A 23,556-nucleotide genomic window follows, 5' to 3' on the forward strand; every position below is an offset into this window, starting at 1 on the left:
TTGGAATAATACAAAAACTAATAATTTTCTTTTGATGCGAATTTTATAAATATGTTCTTTGAATTAATTGTGAATTCTGAGCGTGCACGGAAAAAATATTTTTTTTCGCACACGTTTGAAGCCTTATACGAAGGCAATGTAACCGTAAATTTTCGTAATTTTTACTAATTGTTCAGTAGGGTTAATCGTGCGGACGGCAAAACTTGAATCACCCTGTACATAGCGAAGATTTTTTTTTTATGTTGGTTTACACTGGAACAGGCAAAGTCTAACTAAGATATACAAATTATCGTCCAAAAAAATTTAATTTCACGATCACGATTGTAAGTAATAAAAATAAAAAGAAGTATTTATTTGTGCAGATAACAAAGCATGCAACCACGTCACATTCAAAATAAAGTTAGTAGAACATTAAATGGTCTAGAATCTAGATTACTGAAAGGTTTCATGTAAGTAACATAATAAAATTCAATAATTTAGACATCAAAATCCTTTATGAAGCACGAATTGCGAAAAAAAAAATTAATACATTATACAGGATGGTTTATGAAGGGCGGTGAATATCTAAACCTGTGATAGATCTCTACTTATAGCTTCCTAAAAAAATTAAAAAAAAAATTACTGCAAAAACAAAAAAAATTATGCAAACTGAAAGACTTTTGATAGTCATTGGAAAAGTTGCATTAATTGTACATAAAAAAAGACAAAAGCTTCTCATTGTAAACTACATAGTACATACAGTGCGTTCGTAAAGTTTGGAATAAATTCGATAAAACTGTAAATATTAATTTCTGAGAAAAATCCTTGAACAGGTCAACTTTGTTTTTAAAAAGTGCATATTGTTCAGTACTTTGCTTATATTGACAGCTTGTCATCTCCTAATAGTGACATCATCAATAATTTTTTAAACGACAACCCTCATTTTTTTCTTATTTTTCTGGTACGCCTTCGTACTAGCTAAACGATTAATGAAAAAATTTACACCTTACATAACAATTTTTTTTGAGAAAATGACAAATTTTACTTCAAAAAATTTAATTTAATTTTTTACAATTTTTTTTTTCAATAGATTTAGTTACAATGGAAGGTTTATTTTAATAGACCAAAAAATTTAGAACAATTTGTGATAGAGAATTCGCACTAAAACGGAACAAATAAGCCCTGACATTATTGAGCGCAGTGTACAAAGTGTCGGTGAGTGCCAAATAGTTGGCGGGAGGCAATTTCAACATTTGCGTTAAATTTTATTGTTAACCAGAGATGTTTGTTTGATTTTGTTTGAGGTCAATTAAAACTTTTACATTAAAAATTAAGTTAAATTTTTTAAGTAAAATTTGTCATTTTCTCAAAAAAATTGTCATGTAAGGCATCCATTTTTTTCATTAGTCATTTAAGTACTAAGAAGGTCTACCAGAAAAACATGAAAAAAGTTAGGGTTGTCATTTAAAAAAAAAATTGATGACGTCATTATTAGGAGACGACAAGCTGTCAACTTAAATAACGTACTCTACAACATGCACTTTTTAAAAACAAAGTTGACCTCTTCGAGGATGTTTCTCAGTAATTAATACAATTTTATCGAATTTATTCCGAACTTTACGAACGCACTGTATGTAGCGTTTCGGATGTAAATCTAAAGTCATAAAAACAGCACAAACACATTCATACAAATTGTTCAAAACAGCACCCTTTGTTACTGATACGGGCACGGGTTAGAAGAGTTAGATAACTGCAGACTATTACAAACTCATTTTTGACACAAAACAGTTGTAGGGGTTCAAGTCCGTTTAATTTATTCATGCAGTTCTCAAACAATATTTATGACAATTTCAAAATACATAATACAAATATTGTAAGGCAATTTTTTTTTAATAAATTGAAACCTTAGGCCCTTGATGCAAAGAAACCATCGATTTCATTGATGTCAGGAAACCGACATATCGCGGAATCAGGCGACTCAAAATCAAATAAATTCCTTTTCGAGAGGATTTCCCTTGCCTTTCAACGTGGAAACGCTGCAAGCATTCGGAGCACTTTTCCAGATTCAGCATTATTATCGGAAATTTTTGCATTGTAAATAAAAAATGTTATGTAATTATGATATCAATATCATATCATTTGAGTGCTACTTTTTAAATATACCGGGTATCAACCACCAAACCTGGCCATAGGCACATTACACATATTAAAATAATATATGAGTTGCTATGAAACATATTCTTATTTCGTCAAATTTGCCCAATAATTGAGCGTAATACTGCTCTGTGATCGTTCTTCCCTTTTCCAAATTTCAAAAGTATTTCTACTTTCTACGTTACCTACATCAAAAGTTTCCTAATGGCATTGTTTGTACGGATGATAATTATAGCTGTCGATATGACATTACACAATAATATATTTCATAGCAACTCATATACAGGGTCTCTATAAATGATTGTCGGGTCCAGCCAGCCATGGAAACTTGTCAAATTTTGAATGTGCCGCTTTGTTGGGCAAATAATGAATGTCACATTTTCAGGTTAGGTTGTTGGCTTTTAACCAGAGACAAGTTTCAACTGTGCTTTACTCTTGCTAACATTAATGTATTTATTATTTAATATCAACACCAACAGGGGAACAAGTATTGCCCCCATCGTACCGCCACACACTGTACAGGAATTGGTATGAGAACAAATCCAAACAGATAAATATTGAGAACACCTTGTCCCTGTATACCACAATACAATACTTGATACTGCCTTTTTGTCTGCTTTAGTGCTTTCACATTTCTTGTTTTATGCTAGTGGTAAATACGACCTAGACTGAATTGTCGAATATGGTGTTGACTCCCATTTTTTCTTCCAATATAAATAACAGTGTTTTTCATAACAAATAAGTCTTACTGGTTTTTCAATAAAATCAAATGTATTCAACAACATAATTTACAACACTAAATAACGATAACAAATAGGTATTTTTTTTATAAAATAGATTGATGATGTCCCCCATTAACTTCTAAACACTTGACAATTCTTCATTTATTTTCAAAAATATTTTGCAGCATTTCTTAGTTAAAGGTACAGCAACACTGCTATCCACAGTTCCACACACCAATTTTCAAAACATGTAAAGGAGTCTCTACAAATTGGTGTGGATTCTCAGCACTCCAAATTATGAAATTGAGGTGATTTTCAAACGGAATACATTATTAAACACAACTTTGATAATCTACAGGTTGGAGTTCTTGTACAACACTAATTTTATAAAGATGCAGTTGTAGCCTATTTTTAATGATTTTGTGACAAGTGCATCGTGGACACCAGATTGTTGAGATAAACAGGCTATGGATATCTGTAGAGTCTTTTCCACCATTTCTTTCAAATCCTCGAGTATTTCATCAGATACTGGTGGTTGTCCTAATGATTTACCCTTGCTAATTGTTCTGATTATTAAAAATCTGTTCACAATGTTGTTCAGATATTTTGATGGAATTCATTTTTACAAACAGATAATTCCCCATTACTAAACCTTCCATTTCGAAAGTAAAAAACAACAATGAACGTGTTCTGTTCAACAGAATAAACCATTGTAAAGAAAATAAAGCTAAAATAAAACATAAAACATTAAAGCATAACCTCACAAATTTTGCCAGTGTATTTACCTCTAAAAGCGGACGTACTTGCAATTTTTATTGAAAAATACAGATTTTTGGTGTATATTAACTGTGATTAATGTGATAAAACGAATATAAGGAACCAAAACTCGACTGACAAGCGCAAATGAAACGTCAGTCACTAATGTCAGAAGTGACCGTGAAAACGAACTAGAATTTGGCATCGGTTTTAAAAAAGCGGAACAGTAAATTTTTTTTTCCAAGGCTGGCTTGACCAGACAATCATTTATAGAGACCCTGTATTATTTTAATATGTGTAATGTGCCTATGGCCAGGTTTGGTGGTTGATACCCGGTATATTCACGGTCCGATAATTTGAGACCTGTCACAGGTTCAAATATTTACCACACTTCGTGAATCAACCTCTATAAAATGTCATTAGACTAGTAAGATTTAAGATAGTTCTCTTCAGCTGAGATACGATGATGATAGTATTTAAAATATTTGATAAATAAATTAATAAGTAATATAATACTTGGATTACTTTATAAGTCACTTTTAAAATAAAGGTTTAAGTGAGTTTTTTCCAGGTCTTAATCCATTGAGATGTACACAGAGAAGCAAATAACGGTAATTTAAATTTCGCTTCGAAATACCGCCTATTTAATTTTTTGTCGAGTAAGACCTACTGCTGTACACTTTTCCAGTTCTCTTTGGCTAGCCTGCAAACGCACTTTGCCAATCATAACTCAGCGTCTGCTTTTCAGTAATGTTTTTACCATGTACTATTTCCCGACGCACATATTATCTGAGAAAGCGACACACAAATTCGCTTACGATTCCGCCGCAGGTGGGGCAGATATGACCCGTTCTCGGTTTACTCAGACAAATTGCGGTTTACGTATAAGCTAAATGTTCCCAAGAAAAATGGTTATTAAAAAAAAGCGAAAGCACCCACTCTGTAATGTTCACCATGGCGTTTTTATTAAAAACCTCGTGGGAGGTCGTAATCTACTCCGGATTAAATTCGATCCAATTGACGCGTTGTTCATTGGCAGGAATATAATTCCTGATACGAGAGCTCACAGTTTTTTAATATAACTCAAATTTTGTTATGTTCCAGTTAACACGTCACGGGTCTTGCAGGAAAAATCAAAATTGGTAGGGGGTGAGGTAACGTGGGGTGAATGTCACAAAGAGCGGAAATTCATTAATTTTACAAAACTTTTTGATTGTAATTACAGTTGGCATCCTTGCGGTCAAATTTGACGACCACTCCGGTAACAAATTGTTTGGAGGGAATCAGGTTTCGTGTTTTTTGTTCGTTGGTGATACGTGATGTTTTAATTATCGATATTGGGGGTGAATTTTAATTAGCATTTTTACTGCAGGGAAACTTTTTTCTAATGAAAAATGTACATGTAAAAAACTGGAATTCAAAAATTTTTCAACTATTAAATTAAAGCTCATTTGTTAATTTTTTAAAAGTCGTAAAGATGCAAAAATGGTGAATGCGCTAGGATATAATATAAGATGTGGTTAACAAGAGTAGAGAACTCAATTAATTTTTTCTCCACAAAAACCGTTTTAAAATAGCAACTTTAAAGTTGAAAATTAGTTTGTAAAAAAGTGATAAATCTGTCAATTCCAAACTCTAATTATTATTATTTTATCAAAGCGGAAGTTTGTTCGCTTTACATAAACTAGCTAAAAGATATTTAAACACGAACTTTAGATAAGCCCAGAAACGCGCTTAATAGGCTTTCTATCTTTTACGGCTTAGAAGTTTCCAATGGCGTACATTAAAATGGTATTCACTTTGTATACATGAACGTTGCATTAATTCACTTTTAATATTCCCGACGTTTATGGATACGACTTTGGAATTTTATAAATCCGCGTCTATGCGCTCTCTTGAAAACTGCTGGAAACCCACACTACAATTCTTTTATGTAAACAAACGGAAACTTGATAGATTTTTTCTTTCGACGTGAATTATAAAATGACGTGGATGGTACGGCGAGTCTAGACGGATTTCAGAATTCAGAATGGATCCATAAATAAATGATGTGTTTCGGCGCTTCCAAAGACATACATTAAGCCAGTCGAGTTAGTTAAGCTATTTAACGGACAATAAATTTGAATGACTTTTTCGTATGTTAACAAGAAATCATAGAGGCTAAATGAATACAAATTCAGAGATGCCAAGTTTATTCGAGATGACAACATCAGAATATTAAGACGGAAGGGCGAATGAGAGCAGAAAGTATTTCAGCCAGCTCTACTTTTTAATATTCCAGCTCCAACTTTGTACGAGATAAATAAGAAAAGTTTTATAATGAATAAGTATCGAAATTCTTCTGCTAGAAACTCCACTTTTAATAGACTATCTATAAGGAGTATTTAAAAAACGTCTTGTGCGGAAACTACAATTTTTTTTTGACTATTGCAACGTTACAGCTTTAAAGGGGCGCTTAATTACCCATTCATTAGATCTTGTGTTTACCTAAAACTGAAAATCCTTAAATTGGTTTTGGTAAATTGTAAGTGGAAATTTGAAATTTAAAATAGGTCATAGATCTTAGTCACTTTCACGGGGATCGATTTAGATGTTATAGGGGTCGTTAGATTTTATTGGTGAGGGTACGGAGACAAGGGAGCAAAAAAGTAATTGGTTTACTTGTACCCTACAGTCGTATTGCTTATATTTTGTTAATTACCTCCTGGGTTTAGGCAGCTTTTACATTTTTTCACAATAATCGGGTATTTGTATCATTTTAGCTTTTAATAACTTTAGTAAAATTAATCTATTGAAAAAAGTTAATGAGAAAATAAACTAGGAGACGACTTCTTCATAATTTATTAAAATAATGATATGCGTGAATAATTAAAGGAAACCGTAATTAATAAATAAAGACATACAAAGAAAGAAAAACAAATTAATATAAAATCTTAATAGTATGAAACACGACAGGGTATTTTAGGAGTGATAATAAACGAGGCGGAATTGAAAATGCAACCCACAATACATCTCTAAAAAAAGCTGAAGATTGAAATAAAATATCCAGCTTTTTTTGGGCTCATTATCACTAGTGAAATACACGGTAGTTTTGAAATAAAGCCAATTAAGGAAAGTAACAATATGATTTTTTTGGGATGTTATCAGAAATCGTAAAATATTTACAACATAGTATTGTTTGCAATTTTCGTTAATTATTTATTGTACGAGTAGGAAGCCATTTTAAATTTGAATCAAATTTGTTTAACATCAAGGATCTCGCAAATTCCTGGTTTTACAATGTAGCAAATTTAAATCTTTCTCACAATGAGAAATTAAAAAAACACAATTTAACTCTTTTGAGAAAGCTTTCTTAAGAAATGAAACCTATTCACTTCATATTTCAATAGACAAACAAATCTGTGGTCTTGGACTTTGTTCCAAGAAAATTCAAAGGGGTTGTTTCTTGCATATTTCACTAATTATTTTTATTACCTGTGTTTTAGTACTTACAAGGAAAGTAAAATAATAGCATAAGCTCGGTCAAGTTTTTACTAACCCTTTGACGATTTTAAGTTTCTTGCAGCATAAAGTTAAACATAAAGCAGCCAACAATATTTGTATATTTACAGTGAAAACAATATCTGCAACGCAATATTTTATGCTTAAGGTGTATTACAAATTAATATACATTTGAGCTCTTTTACCCAATGTTTACGAGTTGCTTTGTAGAATACACAAGCAAAAAAGGAAACAAGAATATAAAATATGACATAACAGCTTCGTTTAACATGTTTGTTATTTGAGCATGAAATTCGTTTTGTTGAATTCAAAAACAGAAGCTCTTACATATTAATTATACATTTTTATAAACATTTGTTTCTTTTGTTATAGACACTGCATTGTTAGTGTGTCTGTTGATTACAATTTCTCTATAATAGCAAAAATGGTAACAAAAACTCTACCTTTATATCTTTGTGTTTGGTCGTCTCTTTGTTGTCAGATTCTCTTACCGACTTTGGTCGTACACAATTACTATTATAACGACATATTTCTGGAATATTTTACCTGAAAAGCGTAGGTACTGAAAATTTCCCGCAAACAAATTCGCCCCACGATTCAATTCCACAGTTGCAGAAAAGAGTAGGTATCTGGAATTGATTATAACACCCTTTAGGGGTGCATTTCACTTCCTAAATCGAGGCTGATGCGTCAAATGATCGATTTGCGTTAATACTGGCGTAAATTATTTCATATATAATTAATACGAGGTGTCATCTAGCCATTCAAGACCTATTTTAATTATCTAAAAGGTGGGTGGGAGGGTGCTCGCTTTGAAACTAGCAGATGTATCCTGCTTATAGTAAGTACAATCAGGGCGAGTTAAGTAATGAGGGTGACGTAATTTGATGCTAAACGTCCCAGTTTGGCCACAGGATGAGAATTAATCACTCGCACGTCAATAATGGATTAATATAGTAATTTAGTGGTGGTGCAAAAACGTCACACGATCCAGTTACAAGAGATTCAGCAGAAAATTACGTTCGTCGAGTCTGTACTGAACAAGCAGACACCTGAACGCAATCAATATCGCGTACAATAAAAACATTCAAGAATTTTCCGTTTGAATAAGGTGTTTGCTGAAAAACTCGATTCATGTTTGACGGACAAAAGATGTCCTGAAAGTCTATTAACGACCCGAAATAGACGTCATTTTGCTTTTATAGGACAGTTATCGACTGTAAACAGTTCGATTTATAAACAATGTTATTTACACGTTATTTCCACTGCTATTTACCTTTGTCATTGTTAAAATTGGCTTTATTAAATAACAACAAAGCGCCGGAGAATGATTTTCGAACGTGGAACGAAAACCTTTCCGTAACTTTGATGCCGAGTATTGGCTAAACTAGCTGAGAGAAAGTTTTATTAACTTTATCAAAAGTATGTTAGGAACAAGTTATATCATTATTGATACCGAGAGGGGTGGGAACACGGTTAAAACCGCCGCTCGTGCTAGTGACGCATGAAATCAACCGTGAAATACAATTCAACAATGAGCAATTGATTTTCCACACAGATTGAATTATAACTTTTATATACGTAGCAGAGGTAATAATGTAGGTTATTGTGTGTTCCAAACGGCGCCCAAAATTAACGCTCGAGGAAGGCAAAAATGTGATTAATTAAAAGCAAAAAGCAGAGTATTTGTGTGGGTCAAATCAGATTAATCAATAAATGTATCTGAACCCTAATTCGAAAAGAAAATTCAGTTTACATTAAAATTGACTGAGAACATTGTATTTTATCTCATTATTTTGCATTATTTCCATTATTTATAACTGCTTATGCAACCAGTAATACGGACACGCTGGGGTGTTTATCAATGTTTATGTTGGCATTGCTTCAAATTTTGACATTTAATGTCAACTGTGTGTTTTGAATTTTGTGTTCTCGACGATAAAAACGGAGAAATGCAAGATTATGAAATCATGGAAATGTGAAGTGGATGCAAAACTGTGTCGACTGAAGCGGAGATAAATTCGGATTTGCAGAGATCCCGAGATCTCTTTTAAAGTAAGTGTTTAATTAGAATGGGCGCATTGTGCATGGAAGTCGATAAATTAATCTCATCTGTTTCAATTTATGTTCTGCAACAGTGAATACGAAACTACAAATCTCTCTTAAGTTTTCTGTCTGTTTCTGTTTATTTCGTAAGTCAGACGTAAGAAGCGATTAACACAATAGATATACAAAGAAGACGATCCGAGTGCAGTTGGTGCTTTATTCATGAAGGCGAGTGCAAGATCGATTTGCTTTTTGGCAATGCTAAATTATTTGTTGCGGAGTGCTCGGGTCCAGGAAGTTTGCTGTTGGGCTGTAATGCATTTTGCACTTGTTCCAGATTGAGCTGTTTCCAGATTTAATTTGTGTTTTTGAATGGAGTGTGTTGGTGGAAAATTGAAAGTGCGTGGGTGGGTACGGTTCAACTATTATTAATAAATAAAAAGTAAGGGAATTGCAGACATAAAAATTGTAATAATAATATAAATAACAGCTAAGTAATGTAAGAATATGGCATTTAAGTGGGTTGTATTTATTTGATTATATCACAGTTCAAATGCTGCCGTAATAAAACCCGTCCGAATGTCTGTTTTATGTCTTTCTTATGTTTTTCACATCAGAAATACATAGAACTATCGTTTTATTAAAATATGTGAACGATTAAATCCATTGCCTCTCTTCTTCAGCTGAATTTAAATCTTCCTTAAGTACTATAGATGGCGTTTAAATTAAAATTAAAATGGATCACTTGAACAGAAATACAAAGCATTAAAATTCATCTCAATAATTATAGTTTCTCTCCACGACTCGGGTTTTGGATTGTGACAAATTTGATAAAAATTAAATATTTCAAAGTTTTAAGTTATCGATGATGTGTAACAGAGGAGGTGTTATTATACCTTATTCTATTTGTATTTTGTTAGAACAAGAGATCTAATTAAGGGACTTTCAAGTCTGTCTGTGATATACAAAAAGATAAAAGTTAATTTGCAAATGTTAGAGAGCAGTGCGTGGGAGACACAAATTGAGTCAAAAGCTCTGCAAAATTCTTTTTTGTGCCTGTAAGCGCAATAAAATAATATGATGTACAGACTTGGACATAAAAATGACGACCTGGTGTTTTTTCTACAATATAAAACTAGATCTCTAAGAAAGAATCGTGATTCCGACACATTTGAAAATAATAATTCATTCATATCATATCTTTCATATCAACCAATCTTTGTATTTATTATAAAAAAATTGTTCATGAAAATACATGTATGTTTAACAACATTATACAAGTAATAGATTCTTCGTCGGCTACATTCATGTACTTCAGGAGAACTTATTCCATAGACATAATATTCTGTCAAATTAAACACCTCATTTTACAGAAAAAGTCTATCAGATACATTATTTTTCCAATTAACAAATTACAAAGCAAAAATATATTTCAATAGCGCAAAAATCAAAAAGAATGTAAAAGAGATTTGGCGCTGTTTACCATCCCTAAAGTAAACAATTTTTTGTTCCTCGACTTACTCTTGAGACCAAACACGTCTTTTATCTAAGTAAGTTCTTTATGAGGTAAATTCGTGATATACAGAGTGATTCACAAGTAATAATGAGCCTCTAATTGATGCAGTCAACATTACATTTGCACCTATTATGTGGATTTAAAAAATATATATTTTAATTTAACAACATAGTCAACATGCTCGACATTACATTTGTCAAATTTAATAAAAATCATTATGTGGCATAATTAATAAAAACACAAATTAAAAAACCATGAGGGACATGTATTGTTGGTTGCATCACAAATTTTGTTAGGCTCATTATTACTCGTCAGTCATTTTGTATCTTTGATCCTTCTTCGCCGTCTAGACTGATTACTGATTAAGTTGCAAAAAAAAAAATTAATTTCAGAAACTACACATTTGCTTATGATGCTTGTTTTTTTTAAATTCTTGTATGGTTTATTAATACAAAATACCACTTGCATTGGTTCTGCTTATTCTATTGTTGAAAAAAACAACAAAAGTATGATAACCACAAAATAGTTATTTTTGTTCGACACTGTCAGAATTTGAGAATTTTCTCCTATGTGAACGGATTTTGATGAATTTGACAACTTGTCAAAACGAAACGTCAAGCTAATTTTAAAGATTTTCAGCCATTTGGAGCCTTTGGGGGGCTCGTCGAACAAAAAAACGTTGTATTCAACTCGTTCTTGTGTAATTTGCGCTTTTTTGGCACTCGTGGACCTTTAAAACTCTCGTTTCACTCGAGTTTTAAACTGGCCCACTCATGCCAAAAAATGCCCAAATTACACACGAACTCGTTAAATAAATAACTATTTTTATATTAAGTGCGTGAAGAGAGTGTTTTTTGTGCATGAAAAGGTCTTTTACGCCGAGACGAAGGTCGAGGCAGTATAAGCCTTTGAATGCACAAAAACATCTTCACGCACGAAATATAAACAATATTTTTTCTATAATTGATTCAAAAAATTGAAATTAAAAATTCAAATTTTTGAAGGAACTCTGAAGTTTCAATGCAGTGACCATGTTGCTAGGTAACTAATAAAATCCAGTGCGTGAAGTGAAACACAGAAATAGTCGTGTGCGTGAAATCGTATTTCACACACTGTTTTGTATGGTTTCTATGGTTTCGATCTTACTAACAATGCAAAAAGAAATACACGTTAGAAAATGACCCACTTCAGGCACCGATAACTATGCGTGAATTTCAATTTTTTGAATCAATAATAGAAAAATATTTTTTTTATTGATTATTTCCTTCATGTGTTTAGCAACCAATTGCGTGACAAATATTGACCAATCAAAACGAGAAAACAAAAAATAACCCGATAAAATTTCTCTAAAATGCATATGTGCAATAATCTGATAAAAAAATGTCGGTACCAGATTTTTTTTAAATTATTTTGAATAAAAAGGATTGGAAATAATGCGTTTGGTTTCATTCTATTCAGGAAATAATTAGCCGTATACCCCTCGTTTCACTCGCGTTTTAAAATGGCCCACGCGTGCCAAAAAAGGCGCAATTTACACACAAACTCGTCAAATAAACTACTATTATCTACGATCGTGTAAAAAGTAGGCACTTTTTGCACTAAAAATTGTTGTCAAAGTTGACGTTTAGTGAACTGACGGACTCGTGCCATAAAACTTTAAGTACACGCTTTTATGGCACAAAACTGACAGAATACAACAATACAATTTGTTGGAAACATTGTTTAGAAGTAGGTTGCTAAACGTCGTGGTTCTCAAACGATATTAATAAAATATTGAATCAATAATAATTGTTTTATACAAATTTATGTTGATGATCTCACGATCGTAGATAAAATGTTGTAAGACAAACGTGTAAAAAGTAAAAAATTACATTTCCAAAGCTTAATTTTTAATTTAATATTCTATAATCGCGTCACCTCCTCTATAACTATTGAATGCTTTTAATTATATATTTCTTCGACTGACAAATTCTTATCCAATATTCAGAACACTTAACTATGTGACTTTGAGACCCTTAAATCTTTCAGCAGTCTGATGCACTCCAACACATTGTCGGATATTGACATATTTGACCTAGTCGTGATATGAAGTCAAGAGTATTATCAGATCGAACAATGTAGATTCAGCTAAGAAATGTCAAATAAAATATGTATAAATCACTCCTTACAACTTCATAAATATAGTAGAAATCGATAAAATGAAGGCGTTAGTTGTGTAAGATGGATATTTTGAAAATTCCTTCCAACGGACCAAGTTGTTAGGCGTTTTAGGTTATCACGTTTGCATGCAATCTCGAATAAGATGAGATGTAATATTCTCGACGCACTCCCCACTGTATCCAGAATATTCATCTTGCAACAAAAATGCTTCGGGCGAATATTAAATTTAGCATAAACTGACAGTCGTAAATTATGTTCTAAGGAAAAGGACATTCTCCCCGTGTCGCGTCCTCGCGGGAACTGATACGTCGACGGTACTCAAGTTTTTAATTACACGCGTCACTTCCAGGCCGCAACGAATTTTGGCGGTACCAGGCGACCCCTGAACAAATTTTCTAAAAAAAAATAATTTAATAACCCATGGAGCGGGTAATTTCCTGAGACAGTGCGGGGTGCTCCCGTAAATTTGTTGTGGGAACGTGGCAATCCCTGACAAGGATCAAGGCCGGGATCTCGACGAATCGATGCAAGTTCAGCATCCGATTTGCGTATCAGTGGTGTATGGAGCTTTGAAAAAGTGAGGTTTTGTGGGTCTAGGCCGGCGGCGCCGCCTTTGCGGCTTGTTTATGGCCTTCACTACCCATATTGAACAGTTAGATCAAAGAGTGGCTGCGGCGTACCGACGGAGAGGCCGCGGGCCCCACAACAAAGCAAATTTGCATTGCATAAAATCCAAATCCCGCCCCCCGGAAACCAGATCGGATCGGTTAATTCGTACGGTCACTCTTCGCGATCCGGGGAATAAGCCGGAGCCGTTCAGGAGGGACGAGAAGAAAGAACGGGTAATTTGCATAGTTTTGTGCGGATTGTCGTACAAAGACGCCATCACGATTCCCGGTCTGAACCTGGTTGTTTTACATAGTATTATCCGGTTATGGCGTTATATATACGTCTTCCTGGGGGAAAACAGGCCTCTAGAAAAGAAACCACACGCAGTTCCGTTGTTATGTGACACTTTTACCGACAAACTTGTTTACATTTGCGCTCTCCGTGCACTAATTCCGCAAAAGGGATTATTTGGGCGAGGCCACGACGCCGAATCTTTACACCTGAAGGTGTTTCATAATAACTTGACGTCATCGACGCCGAGTCATATAAAAGCATCTCGTTTCATACGAGTATCTAATACTAACCAGTTGTCTCCCTAGGACAGAGCTTAATATCATTATTGTTTATCACTAAAAAATTGTACCAAAATGAATGTTACTATTAAACTTTTATTATTTACTAGCTGTACCCGGCCACACGTTACTGTGACCCAGTAAAAAAAGTACCCGGCCACCCGTTGCTATGGCTCAGTATTTTTTTTTACCCAAAATCGTGTGTAATAAGCGAATTCCTGTGGTCATTTGAGGCAAGGAATATGGATCATTAGTCATTACCCACTAGTGAGAGAAAAGCTCCGACTCACGGAATAATTAGGTTTTTCCAACATCGATTATGAAAATGATACTTTCATCACTCAATTTAGTGAGGAAAGTAGGCGTTTACATCACTAGTGTGGAAAATGGAGAAAGTAAACTCACTAGTGAGGAAAATTTATTTAACAATCTACTACATTAACAATCTACTACCTACTTATTAATATGTATAAACATTTTTATTTTTCACTTTAGTATAATTGCATGATAACTCCTAGGATACGAAATACGTAAACATGTCCATAACAACCGGGGAATAATACAGGGCGTAATAAGAATAAGCGGGCGTAATGAATTCATAACGCCCTCATCAATTCAAAATTGCAATGATGCCGATTTTTTTTTTAAGAACACGTATAGTGAAAAATAAAATCTTGTATGCACCACGGCGTCACCGAATGATCACGCCCATCGAACGATATCCATCTCTCGGGCTAAAGCCCCCGAGCTGGATTCATCGTTCTCCGGGCGTAATCATCGTTGTAACGCCCTTGGTGCATAAATAGCTAAAAACACTGTTATTTGTATTAATTGAAACTCCGGAAAATTCAAAAAATAGGGGAGTAAAATAATTATAAAGAAATTTAAAATTGAAACTCTTTTTCATAAGCGATGTTGGAAAAAATAGTATATACAATTCGTGATCAAAGTGCGATTTTTCAACTCGCAATACTATCCTCACTCGCTGGCGCTCGAGAGTATTTCATGTATTGCTCGTTGAAAAATCAGGCAGTTTCATCACTTATAGTGTAATAGACTATTTTTCACAGTTTTGTTAAAAAACATAAAAAAGACACTATAAGACCCACAAACAAAATAAAATGTCACAATAACAACCATCCCACAATTCCCTTGGAATATATTCTTGTCAAAATTTTATAAATATGTATTATTTCAATATTTAAATCAATTACACACGATTTTGGATAAAATGTTATATTATACTCATGTGGAATTACTCATTAGTCACTTAAGAAAATTACCCGCTCTTCGAGCTCACAAATTTTTTCTTGCGTGACTAATTTCGTACAATCCACACTCGTATAATAAATAACTAATAATAATAAATAACCAATATAAATAGGTACATAAAAACACACGCGTATTTGAATGCAACGTTGTGTCAAAATTTCAAAGAAATCGGTGAAGAACTTTCGGGGATTTAATATTTTGAACAAACGAACATTTACATTTTTATTAAAGTGGATTTTCGTGTTTTGCTGTTACTAATAGCGCAAAAAATCGGCCAAATCTTTAAGAACTTAATAAAAAAAAATTAATTATCTGTTTCCGACGGTTCAGGAGTTATACATTTTTTAATGAAACACTGCAACCCCACTTTTTTGACAAAAGGGGATTCTAAACTCAAATTTTAACTCAGAATTCAAATTTGAAATCAAAATGAGACCTTTCCATTTAAAAAACAAAGATGGCGTCGATTTCCGGTAATTCCAGAAGTGTCGCCATTTTGAAAATATTTTATTTGAACTTGGAGTAGTCGATTATAGTCGGCTACCAATTTTCATATTAATACGGTTTTGGGAAATCTGAAAGTTTCTAACGAACGGGCTACGTGAATCACCCTGTATAATATAGGTACATAACAACACGCACCTATTCGAATACAACGTTGTATCAAAATTTCAAAGCAATCGGTGAAGAACTTTCGGAGATCTTAGATTTTGAACAAACGAACATTTACATTTTTATTTATATAGATAGATTAGTTTAGAACAAAGAAAACAACCGTACTAAAAACGTCATTTTAATAAAACGATACTAAAATTAAATCCTGTTAAAAATGCTTGAGAATTTAATATACCGTGCGATCAACAATTATTTAGATCAAAGAAGGCATTGGATTTTGAAACGTATTTCCAAATCTAGACTTTCAGATGCTCTGGATGCACGGAAGTATTTTGGGTTGCATATACCTGTTTCAATTTAAATTTGGAAATTTTAACGGAAACCAAACAGGCAACAGCATTGTATGTCCATTCTCCGTAATTGAAAACACCATTACGATTCAATGGTGAATCTTTTATGTTCTGAAGTAAAAACTATTTTTGAGTTAAAATTTGATTTATAGTGACAGTTGCTTGACGCTAGGTTAGCAAAGATACGAAAAATTTGACACTGTCAAAGTCATAGCCTCCCCTTATCTAAGTAATTGTTGATCGCACGGTATTTGAATTCATATCAGAGAACAAAATCTCTCAATATTTTATTAACAGGCTGATTTTTTTAACAAACATTGCATTAATCTAGAATAGCATAGAATAATAAGTAAACTAGATCATGCGTTGTTTGGCAGACGAAGCCCAGTTTCGACTTTTTGCCAAGCTCAGATCAATACTACAGGACATTAGGAAGACTGCAAAATTAGATAGATATCTTTTATAGATATTTTTTATATTGCATTCTTGTTGAAATGAGAAAGAGAAGGTATTGCTTAAGAAACAGTGTTTAACTTAAGCAATATGATTTTACAAGATTTTTCACATCTTACAAATCAAGTGAAAAAATTAGAAATGTAATTGATATTTAGAAATTTATTTGGGAAATAAAATCAAATGTGTAAGAATAAAGTATTCTATTTATTTCAGTCAGTTTTTTAATAAACATTTTTAAAATATCAATTTCTACTCTGATTTTAAAAATTCCACCGGAATTAACAGGTGCAGCCAAGCAAGTTAAAAGAGGTTTTGTATGCAAGGTTATAATAATTAAATGCTTGTGTTCCTATCATAGGCAACTAACGTTCCTATTAAACTTGTCTGAGTGTTAATTATGTTGCACCTTTTCTGCTCCATTGTTTTACGATCCTTGAGACAGTCAAGTTATTTCTGTCTCTGTTGTACTAAATTGTAGACGCAACGATTATTACGATTAAAACTTATGTTTCATTATTTTTAGTTTTGAATCACAATTTCCATTTTTTCCTTGTTTTTATTTTATCCAGAGAAAGATCTTCGGAAGTATTTTAGTCTAGGAGAGGACGTTTTCTCCTTTTGGCTTCTTTTTTTTATACTCGTTTTATTCTCGGTCTTTCGTGACGAAGTCTAAACGCAACACAAAATACATTTGCAAATGTGTGAACAAGGGGAAATTTAAAAAACTTCAGCGATGTCCAAACTACTTTTTGTCAAAATATTATTTTATTAGGCTCGTACTCTTACGTGAAACATGTATAGAAAACTTAATCTTCAAAGAAAAAGATTTTTAAACGTCACAATAGTGAAATATGTACCTACTTTAAGTAACTGGTAAAAATATTGCATCTGCACCATTCGTCCAGGTAAATTTGGATACAGTTGACCAAAATGAGCTATATTTTGCAAGATCATATTAAAATCGCCAACAAAATTTCAGGTGAAATGTGAAAAACTCTAGTCCAAGGATTATGTCTAGGCTAGCTGAATGAAGATACATTTAATGAATTTTTGAATTTGAAGCAATTATGGTTGTATCGTGAGAGCAGGCTATGACTTTAAAATTAGATTGACAACACCGTTGACACCTTGATTTGAATTGTCAAAGTGACGTTTCAAAATTCAATACAAAATATGAAACGCCGAGTTAACAGTTGTATCCAAGCCGGGTGTTCGATACAACTGTTAACTCGCCGTTTCATATTTTGTATTGAATTTTGAAGCATCACTCTGACAATTCAAATCAAGGTGTGAAAGGTGTTGCCAATCTTCCACAACAACATGATTATTATTATTATCAAACTGTTTTGAGAAATAACGTGACTGACAAATATCCAGAGCTTACTTAGTCATTTCGAGCATTTAGAACAAACTTTTCTTTTGTTTACTCTGGTCATTTGATTTTTAAATTTTGTATATTAACTCTTTAATTTCTTGAGTTTTGTTTAATGAATGGGTATAGTTCTTTGCCTTTTTATATTCAGAATAAAAAAAATGTACAGTGCCATTTGAAAAATTGATTGTTATCTGTTAAAAACTGGTCGCAATTTTTTTTTCTATAATTGATTCAAAAAATTGAAATTCACGCATAGTTATCTGTGCCTGAAGTGGGTCATTTTCTGACGTGTATTTTTTTTTGCATTGTTAGTAAGATCGAAACCATAGAAACCATACAAAACAGTGTGTGAAATGCAATTTCACGCATACGACTATTTCTGTTTTTCATTCCACGCACTGTTTTTTATTAGTTACCTAGCAACATGGTCACTGCATTGAAACTTCAGAGTTCCTTCAAAAATTTGAATTTTTAATTTCAATTTTTTGAATCAATTATAGAAAAAATATTGTTTATATTTCGTGCGCCAAGATGTTTTTGTGCATTCAAAGGCTTATACTGCCTCGACCTTCGTCTCGGCGTAAAAGACCTTTTCATGCACAAAAAACACTATCTTCGCGCACTTAATATAAAAATAACTATTTTAATTTAGTTGGTATTGAACTGTTTTCAAAATTATTTCATTTTTGATGTGTCACTTAAAAAAATAAGCAAGTTACAGCATCAAAGGTTTTTCGTCAGTCACCCGGTATATCTGCATCTCCTAAAAACACATCTTGAATTCTGGGAATATTATCAAGTATTTTTTTATTGTTTTAATTTTTTTATAATTCAGGCGTCTCTGCCTATAACCTCGTTGATTTATGTTATGTTTTCTGCAGTACTTAGTCGGATCATAAGTCATATCATTAGATAAGTTACCCCACTAAAGTTCTCCAGTTGTGCTGTATCTCCTGCTTTATGGTTTGTCTTCTCTGTTGTTCAAAAAGTTGAGAAAATTAAAATGATGTATTTTATCTCGGTTACTGTAACTTAACCGTTGATTACTGCACAACGACATTTAACAGCAACTTGATTTAGAAGCAAAAATAGTCTTTTGGTGTGGTAAATGTATAGAATTTTTCCCTTCAGTGTAGAAACTATTTTTGTGTCCTCATAATTTCACGGTCGGCCGCACTGAACTTCCACTTCTGCAAAAAACTGCTACTTTTTAATATAAAACACCTACATAAATCATACGGTTCACTGCACCTAAATATGAAAATTGTATTATGTTCGGGTGGATGTGTTGGCGATCGATATATGGAGTTGGCCAGAGTTTGGTGAAAACAATTTTTATAAACAAGTCATCTCTTGATACAATTTTTCCGAAGTAAACATTAAGTGCTGCAAGGAAAACTTTAACGTTCCACCGAAAATAAACACTCACCGGAGGGAGGCTTAAACTTTTTAATTCCCCTTGATATTTCTGGACAGTGGTGTGAACAGCAGCATGAATTTTGATGACTCGAATTATGTAAAGTGCATGGTAAACAATTTTTATAACGCTTTTAGGCGCAGTGGAATTTCGGATTTTTCAGGGTGTTCGTTTAAGTGCCTCGAATCACGACATAAAGTGTCGCTGTAACCGGGAACTTTGACATTTTTGTATAATTCACGAGGTGGAATTGTGTGTTTGTACAATTCACGTTTAATGGTTAATCCTGGGGTAATAACAAATTGCAATTTCCACTTTGATAAATAATTCTCAAAAAATAAATACCAGTTCGGTGTAATTGCAACATACAGAACTCTCTAAATTCCAGATTTATACAATAACTGTTGCGTTGTGAATGGGCAGTGGAATGGCGCTTGCATAGTCAATTGTTGCAATGCAGCTGGTATTGCAACAATGCCATTCTTATTGGGGCGACATTACTGCAATTTAGTAATCATGTGGTTAACTCGTGTCATTCCCTGCACAATTAATGTGTCATTTAACTCCCCTTAATCTTTAACTGGGTACTTTTTGAGAGCGATTTCACTGCACCAATTTATTTTGAATGTAAGGATTGATGTGCACATTTATGACTCTGTTTTAATTAAATTTGCAATACCATTCTGTCTCGTAAATTAGTACTTGCTTGATAACAATGTTGATTGTGCATAACAACCACCAAAATTGGATCTCATGCAGCGTATTCAGTTACATGAATTGTATGATCTAAGTTAAGTTTCTGTGATACACAAAGCAAAAGTTTACACGGCTTCTAGATATTAATAGCACTCTTAGCTCTAAAGCAAATTCGTAAAAGGACTTAAGCTGCCAAGCAGTCAAAGGGTTATTCATGTTGTGTAGTGGTTAAACAATGTCATTGGTTCGAAACTCGACTTCGCCTCGGTCTTCAATCTTTGGGCTCAGCACAAAAAGACTCACTTCTACTCTTAATGATATAATCTATCGTGCGTTCATTTAAATTTATCCTCAAAGTTGGCGTTGAATATTCGATTGTGAACGCACCACTCGTGTAAAAACGTAAATAGCTGATTCGTGATCCGAATCCGTCTAGTGCGTTCACAATCGAGTCTTCAACGCCAACTATTTCTGTAGAAGAACATGAACAAATTACTGAAGAAGCAAATGCAGTGGTTTTAATTTTGAAACTTGGACTTTAATAAATATCTCTTAAAGTTTTCTATACAGGGTGTTTCTGAAATAAGTGCGTTGATTTTAACTGGTAATAAAACTCATCAAAAGGAACAACTTTTCTCTCTGCCATTTTGGTGAAAAATGTTGCGTAATGGCTTAAAAAACTAGGAAAGATTTTCCTAAAACCGTTCATATTTCCAAAACTAAGCTACCTAAAAACGTGAAACAACCAGATTCTTACAAAGTGGATTTTTTGCTATACGGGTAGATTTATTTGAATTTCGATTTCGGCGTTAAAACACGTTTTCTGGATGAAAATGGATGTTTTTTTCATATTAGCGCTGATCTCAATTAGCCATTGCAGTATTTAGTGGCGTAGAGCTATTTAAGTGAAAAATCTCTCCAATTTTTTTTTGGAATTAAACATCGTTTTTCGGCAAAATGGTAGATAGAAAAGTTGTTCCTTTTGACGAGTTCTATTACCAGTTAAAATTAACACACGTATTTCAGAAACACCCTGTATATGTATTTTTTTTTTAATTCTTACGGAAAACTTCTTCGGGAATTGTTTGAAAAAGTATAAACCTAGGGGGTAAGTTATTATTTCATGTAATGATTTTTGTATTTTAGAAACTGATTTCCTACACTTGGTCGTGTTTATTTTTGTTTTTGTGGTTTTGGTGTTTTATGCATCGAACCACTAATACAATACCTGGGGCATTTATAAACAGCAATTTTAACCATTGTTAGTTTTGGCAAAATCATAAATCAACAATGAACAATTCAACATTGCCTCTCCCTATTGAAAACTGTCTATGCAAGTTATTCGAAAGCCGCCCCAACCACATCACACCACACAAATCATCAAATCAAGAGAGCCTCGCATGTAGACCCCTCCCGTAAACTCATCCCCTCGATTCCACTTTTAAAAATTCAAATTAAAACCCCAAAATGTCAAATTTTCCTTTCCGCATCAATTTACGGCTCGCATCGTAGCATTTGCGGCAAATTTGCTCGAATCCATCTTCATATTTCGAAGAGGGAAAAACATATTTTTGTGTAAATGGCTCGTTACAAATACATAAACAATTCGGGCCCCCGCCGAGAACGGCCCGGTCCATAAAACCAAATGGCTTTTCGATTACTCGAAATGATTTACATGGTGGGCGCACGTAACTTAACATTCGTCGTAACTTATTGTCCGTTAAATCTCTTTTTTTGGGTGTGTTTTCCTGGGAGAAGTGAGAAGAAAGCTCCGGGAGATTTATCGACTGCCGTATGAGGTGTACGCATACACCGGGCATAAGTTTGTTTTGCCCCGTAAGGAAAGTTCGGGTGATTAATTAACGCCGTGCGTGCACGCAATCGGAACTAATTTAATTTGATCAGATTAATGCTGGTTCATATTACTGGCGGCAGCTTATTGTTCTGGATGGACAATGAATTAGCCAGTTCCACCGATAAATTTTTCAATTGATTTTTATCTGGGCGACGACAGGACTTCGAGAGGGGACTCAAATAGGAGATATAATAAACACGACGTATTAAAGCGTTAAGGTTTTTATGTTTTATTTGGACAATTATTGCGGGGGTTTTATTGTAATGCCCCATTAAGCATTATATTATAACAACGTTAAATTTTATTCGGGTCCCGGCCTAACCTTTATTTGCCCGGATTCTCCTTTCATTATTCACCATTTGTTTACCAAAATTGGACCCTTTTCAGAAATTACAGAAAATTTTCTCGTTCGTTCAGCTAATATTCAGCAAATGTTTCACCAAATCTTAATTTTATTGACTTTACAAAAAGCAGTAACAATACAATTGTACACGGTTTTATCTAGTCTACCTTTTTAAGCTAAATTTCTACAATGTATTCAGTTTTAAAATTTTAATACAATATTCATCGCGTTCTCTGAATCTAGATTTGAATTTTAAATATGTAATAACAATAACTGCTGGTTTCTGTGTTTCAAAAGTGAAAATTCAAAATTACATATTGACATTTTAAATTCATTTGCATTTATCAAATTAGTTTGTAGGGTTTTATTTTATCAAATGTCAGGGGAAATTGGAAATATTTTACAAATAGATTTTATGATTTACATTTGTGCATTTTTTTCGAGTACTGTTGTAAATTATTGTTTTTGAAATGCAGTACAAAATGACGATTAAACATTAAGATTTATCTGGAAATTATGGAAACTTAAGAAAACAATCTACTTACTATAAGTCGCCATGAAATAATTGATCACTATGAACAGCATTGAGGTATCGAATTTGTTGCTATTTTTCCTTATACAAAGTAGTAACAGAATGTTTCAATTTTAGTTTTGGACGAATTCTAGTTGTCACAAGTTTGTGACAATAGGTATGTTATATTTTTTTAAATCTTCCTACATTAATAATAATATAATTTACTTGCAATCCATTAAAGGGTATTTTTTATGCTGCATTGTTTAATGGATTAATTGTAAATATCTGTTTTAAAAGAACTAAGTTCTGTGTTAATTATAAAAGAGAATCGCAATTACCCATATAGAACTAATAGAGTATAAAGATGCTTGCTGTTTTGTACATTTGACTTTCTACAAATAATTAAATTAGGTGCTGCCTGATAAAATTGAAAGGGTAATAGTTATTTGAATATCAAGGCCGCGAAATCATTTTTTAACGTGCCGAGAGAAAAATTGTTGCCGAGGCCGTTTGCGACCGAGGCAGACAATCTCGAGGATGTTAAAGTATTTCGAGGCCAAGGTGTACACAACATTTTTTGTGCAACCGAAAATTTGTAATAATTATGATATTATTATTTTTACCATTAGGGTGTACATTTCCATTACT

At 33.2% G+C, this 23,556-nt stretch overlaps 1 long non-coding RNA gene across 1 annotated transcript; it reads right to left on the reverse strand.

Moving 5' to 3' along the window:
- Positions 1 to 2,882: 2,882 nt before the first annotated feature.
- Positions 2,883 to 3,709, reverse strand: LOC138127415 (uncharacterized). The gene is made up of 2 exons (XR_011158223.1): positions 3,641 to 3,709; positions 2,883 to 3,582 (listed from the first exon to the last, which is right to left on the reverse strand). It is a non-coding gene; the product is annotated as an uncharacterized lncRNA (long non-coding RNA).
- Positions 3,710 to 23,556: the final 19,847 nt, after the last annotated feature.

The sequence above is a fragment of the Tenebrio molitor genome, chromosome 3 (assembly GCF_963966145.1).
Source record: "Tenebrio molitor chromosome 3, icTenMoli1.1, whole genome shotgun sequence".
Lineage (NCBI taxonomy): Eukaryota > Metazoa > Arthropoda > Insecta > Coleoptera > Tenebrionidae > Tenebrio > Tenebrio molitor.